Raw genomic sequence first — 6,000 nt, 5'->3', positions numbered from 1 at the left:
ATAGTGTAAGAAAAGAAAGGGAGAATAAAGGAGAAGCCATCCAGCAACTAGAAGAGTGCTCTGAGGAGCTGTATGAAATGGAGGGTTATAATAGGCAGCAGGAGGGTGGGGCAAGAAGGTTTCTTTTCTTAATCAAACTAAGATAAATGATAACATTACAATTTAAGGAGAAAATACAGGAGGAGGAACATGGAGCTCCATTAAGCTTTATTTCAGTATAGATAATCTTTTTATTCCCATTTCATTACTTCAACTTCAAATTGATGAAATGAAAACCATGAAGAGAGACAGTCCTGTGTCTCGTCCAAGAGAACTGAAAATTGAAATGATCAGAAGCATGGGACTGTGAGGTGGTTTTTTTACTTTCATTTCTTAAAATATAGTCTTAATTTGTATATTTCCTCAAAATAAGTCTCCTGGAGGAAATATAAAATATGGATGTGAAAGTGAAACAATTCAAATGAGCCCCCTACTGGGATCACACTTAAAATCAAGGATTAAGGAACTAACAAAAAAAAGAGCAAATTTTAATTTAATGAATAGGGTAAAGGTTACTTTCCTTCATGTTTCTTACTCTGCTTTTGGAATTTGTTTTTTTTTTTTAATTACAGAAAAGAAAAAAGTTTGGAAAAGTACAGGAAGATGCATATGAAGAATAATGATCATTCATAATTTCATTTCCCAGAGGCAGCTACCATTAACATTTTAAATTTCAGGGTTTTTTCCTAAGCATTTTTATTGGCATCTGGAATCAAATAATAAATACATATATGTATATATATTGTTTTCTCTATGTAACATGATATATTTAAAAGTTCTTACAAACTTTTATACAAATAGATGATTGAAGAAATCATAAAATGTAAATTAAACTCATCCTGCCACCTAGATGTACACAATTTTTGTTCTGTGTACTTCCAAGGAAATGGCAACCCACTCCAGTATCCTTGCCTGGAGAATCCCAGGGATGGGGGAGCCTGGTGGGCTGCTGTCTATGGGGTCGCACAGAGTCGGACACGACTGAAGCGACTTAGCAGCAGCAGCAGCAGTACTTCCAAGCTTTCTTTTTTTCAAGTTTCAGCAACTTTTATTTTCATGGGTGAGAGAATCCCTGCTACCAGGGGCAAGAAGTGGGAGCTGAGGACCAACTGTTAGGTTCTGTGCCCAAGACACAGGCTGCTGCCTGAAGCCTACTCTCCATACAATCATTGACAGCAAGGCCCTCATAGGAGGCTCCGGCCAGAGTCAAAGGCAGCTTCTGAGCAGCCAGGAATTGGGTAGCTGACTCCAATTTTTGCCAGTGGCCTAATGTATACTGGGGGATAGAGTTCTGGTGTAGATGGACCAAGCAGTGACTTGGTAGCTCATTCAGTCCTACTTGAGTCGCAGTAGCTTTCTCTGCCTCCTGTTGGAACAGTTCCTGAGATAAGACAGCCCCTGGCTTCTAGTGTCTGTAACCGGGAACCTCCCAACATCACAGTCACTCTGAGGCCAGGGGGGCTTCCATCCTGCTCAGGGAAAGCAATGGAGTCATACACAATTTCCAGGATGACTGGGTCTTCTGAGGATGGCACCAAATGTCCAAATCCCTGGACAGGTAGACGAGCTCCTTGGTACTGCAGATTTGCCACAGCCACAGACACAGCAGTGATGGTACTCAGGGCACAGGCCAGAGGGGCAGCCTCAGCAGAGAGCAGCTTGCTGAGCACTGAAGCTGGAATGACACTAATAATGTGGTCCGCCTCCAGGCTGCTGTCCCCTAGAGACACCTTCCAGCGCCTTCTGCCTGGAGACTGAGCACACAGACAGGCTGGCCTTGGAGAACACTGACGCCCCTACTAGTCAGGTGGGTGTTAAGGGCCTGGGGCATTGTCTCCAGCCCTCCATGGAGTGACTACTGGCATCATGATGCACTCAGCCTGAGCTTGGCGAATAAGTGCTGAACCCAGCTGTGGGCCCCACCCTGCCCCCAGCAGCGGCCCCAGTAATATGGAACGATGGGTTTGCTCAGCTTGGAAGAGACTGGGAAACAGGACCTGATGCTGAGCTAATGCTGTGAGCTCAAACACTTCACTGCAAAAGATGTCACCTTAGAAGCAAGGCACGCTGGGCAAGACTGTGTACAGTCTCATCAGGGTCTTTGCCACTAGGGGTGGTCAAATCCCTCAGTCCAGCCCAGAACAGAAGTTTGGAGAAGGGAGGTGAAGGTCAAAGGAGCCCCGTGATGCCAGAGGGCAAGGCAGGTAGAGCACCACCTACATACAGGAACCTGCTCTGGGCACCTGGATGGCCTCCCAGGACAGGCAACACTTCTGAGTTCAAGCCAAGCTCAGAAACCAGGAGCAGGGTCCAGACTCCCAGGGCTGCCCCCCGGCCAAATTCCTTGAGGTCCAAGTTCAAAAATAATACCATCTGGCCCTCATACTGAGCGGATCCAGCCTCCCAGGTGCTCGCTGCCCTCCACCCAGACCACCTGGCAGGGACAGGGGGCCCGGATCAGGTAGTAACTGGCAGCCAAGCCGCTGACCTTCTGACCAGCACAACTACAGTCCAGCCCATGAAGAAACCTGTGGGTGAAGAGGCACCATGAGGGGAACGAGAAAAATGAGGTCTCAGCGCATCACCCCACTGGCGTTCCTGGGGGACAGGGGAGGTGGATAAGGGCCACACCCACGCTATCTGCTCGTTCAGGGCTCGGGGATCCGCTTTCCCTCCCACTCCTCTCAATCTTTTTTTAATAGTAAAATTAAACAAAACCTTCTGACCAGTTTCTTAACAATAGATCATAACCAAACCAGGTATCTGTAATTTCCTGTTATTAAAAAAACAAAATGTTTAAGGCACATCCTTGCTTATATTTCCTCAGGAGAAACATCTAGAGGTGAAATGCTTGCATCAAACTGTAGTAACATTTTTAATACTATTTCCAAGACTTCTGAAAGGCTGTACAAACACGTAGTCTTACTGAAAGTACCTAAGAATGTTTGTTTCACAAGTGGCAATTTTGAATATTTCTATTAAGCTTAGTTTTGTAATTTAATAGGAAAAAGCCTTTATTGTCTTAAATTGCATGCCTTTGATTACTATCAAGGCTAAGTATTTTCACAGAATTACTATATTTTCTTCTATTTCTAGACTTTACATATTTTTATTGATATGCTTATTCATTATAACCATTTAAAATGTGAGTCAACATTACTTCTTTATCATTTATGTTTTTAATATAATCATTTTTCTCATCTAATTGAATTGGCTAATATTAAAGAATAAAGGTAAATAGTAATTAATACCAGAAGCTTTTTTTCACTTTTTCATACAGTTCATGGGGTTCTCAAGGCAAGAATACTGAAGTGGTTTGCCATTGCCTTCTCCAGTGAACCACATTCTAGCAGTCATGTATGGATGTGAGAGCTGGACCATAAAGAAAGCCGAATGCCAAAGAATTGATGCTTTTGAACTGTGGTGCCGGATAAGACTCTTGAGAGTCCCTTGGACTGCAAGGAGATCCAACCAGTCAATCATAAAGGAGATAAGTCCTGAATATTCATTGGAAGGAGTGATGCTGAAGCTGAAATTCCAATTCTTTGGCTACCTGATGCAAAGAGCTGACTCATTAGGAAAGACCCGATGCTGGGACAGACTGAAGGGGATGACAGAGGATGAGATGGCTGGATGACATCACCAACTCAATGGACATGAGTTTGAGCAAGCTTCCAGAGTTGGTGATGGACAGGGAAGACTAATGTGCTGCAGTCCATGGGGTCACAAAGAGTCAGTCATGACTGAGCAACTGAACTGAACTGAACAGAAGCTTTGCTCTTATAGTGGTTTTAATGAGACGAAATCTAGTCTTTCAACAACTAAACATGCCTGATAGCTTGAGATTATTTTTTACATATCAATTTCATCTAATCTTATTTCACTAAATTTATCTTTTTTAAATCAGGATGTGTTTCAAATTTCAAATGCCTTTTTAGCATTTATCAATATATTTTTTATTGATAATGTAAAAAGTAATTAACTACTTTTTCTAGTATTGAATCTCACTGCATTCTTGAAATTCATCCTCCTTGACACCTAATATTTGAGTCTGTTCAATCTGTTATGTCCTCATTTTCAAAAATACCAGTTGTGCATATTTTAGACCTCCCTTATTTACCTTTTGTGTCTATAATAAATGATAGAATGACCCCTGTTTCCAAGGCAAACCATTCAATGTCACAGTAATCCAAATCCATGCCCCAAACACTAATGTCAAAGAAGCTGAAGTTGAATGCTTCTATGAAGACCTATAAGACCCTCCAGAACTAACACCCCCAAAAAATGTCCTTTTCATCATAGGGGACTGGAATGCAAAAGTAGGAAGTTAAGAGATACCTGGAGTAACAGGGAAGTTTGGCCTTGGGGTACAAAGTGAAGCAGGGCAAAGGATAACAGAGTTTTGCCAAGAGAACGCACTGGTCATAGCAAATACCCTCTTCCAACAACACAAGAGAAGACTCTACACATGGACATCATCAGATAGTCAATACCAAAATTTGATTGATTATTTTCTTTGAGCCTAAGATGGACAAGCTATATATTGTCAGCAAAAATAAGACCAGGAACTGACTGTGGCTCAGATCGTGAACTCCTATCGCAAAATCCAGACTTAAACTGAAGTAGGGAAAACCACTAGACCATTCAGGCATAATCTAAATCAACTCCCTTATGATTATACAGTGGAAGTGGCAAATTCAAGGGATTAGATCTGACAGAGTGCCTGAAGAACTATGGATGGAAGCTTGTAACATCATACAGGAGGCAGTGACCAAAATCAGCACCAAGAAAAAGAAATGCAAAAGGCAAAATGGTTGTCTGAGGAGTCCTTACAAAAGCTGAGAATAGAAGAGAAACAAAAGCAATGAAGAAAAGGAAAGGTACACCCACCTAAACGCATCTAAATGCAGAGTTCCAAAGAATAGCAAGGAGAAATACAAAAACCTTTCTAAGTGATCAATGCAAAGAAATAGAGAAAAACCACACAATGGGAAAGACTAGAGATCTCTTCAAGAAAATTAGAGGAAGGAAATGGCAACCCACTCCAGTGTTCTTGCCTGGAGAATCCCAGGGATGGGGGAGCCTGGTGGGCCACCATCTCTGGGGTCACACAGAGTTGGACACGACTGAAGTGACTTACCAGTAGCATATGGGAATGTTTCAGGCTTCCCTTGTGGCTCAGCTGGTAAAGAATACACCTGCAATGTGGGAGACCTGGGTTCGATCCCTGGGTTGGGATGATCCCCTGGAGAAGGGAATGATACCCACTCTAGTTATCTGGACTGAAGAATTCCATGGACAGAATAATCCATGGGGTCACAGAGTTGGACATGACTGAACGACTTTCACTTCATTTCACTTCAAGGGAACATTCATGCAAAGATGGGCCCAAGAAGAGACAGAAACAGTATGGACCTACAGAAACAGAAGAGATTAAGAAGAAGTGGTAAGAGTACACAGAAGAACTATACAAAAAAAATAATATATCTTAATGACCCAGATATCCATGATGGTGTGATCATCACTTAGAGCCAGACATCTTGGAGTGCGAAGTGGGCCTTAGGAAGTATCACTACAAACAAAGCTAGTGGAGGTGATGGAATTTCAGCTGAGCTATTTCAGATCCTAAAATATGATGCTGTGAACGTTCCGTACTCAATATGCCACAAATCTGGAAGACTCAGCAGTGATCACAGGACTGGAAAAGGTCAGATTTCATTCCAATCCCAAAGAAGGGAAATGCCTAAGAATGTTCAAACTAACACACAATTTCACTCATTTCACATGCTAGCAAAGTAATGCTCAAAATTCTCCAAGCTAAGTTTCCAGAGTAAGTGAACCAAAAACTTCCAGATCTTCAAGGTGGATTTAGAAAAGGCAGGGGAACCAGATATCTAATTGCTAACATCTGTTTATCATAGAAAAAGCAAGAGAATTACAGAAAAACATCTTCTGCTTCAT

The 6,000-nt window shown here is 42.2% G+C and overlaps 1 pseudogene; it reads right to left on the bottom strand.

Moving 5' to 3' along the window:
- Nucleotides 1-1,114: 1,114 nt before the first annotated feature.
- LOC113884402 lies at nt 1,115-4,052 on the bottom strand (annotated as a pseudogene).
- Nucleotides 4,053-6,000: the final 1,948 nt, after the last annotated feature.

This window comes from Bos indicus x Bos taurus, chromosome 26 (genome assembly GCF_003369695.1).
Source record: "Bos indicus x Bos taurus breed Angus x Brahman F1 hybrid chromosome 26, Bos_hybrid_MaternalHap_v2.0, whole genome shotgun sequence".
Taxonomy (NCBI): Eukaryota; Metazoa; Chordata; class Mammalia; order Artiodactyla; family Bovidae; genus Bos; species Bos indicus x Bos taurus.
This window is presented reverse-complemented; position numbering and strand designations above follow the sequence as displayed.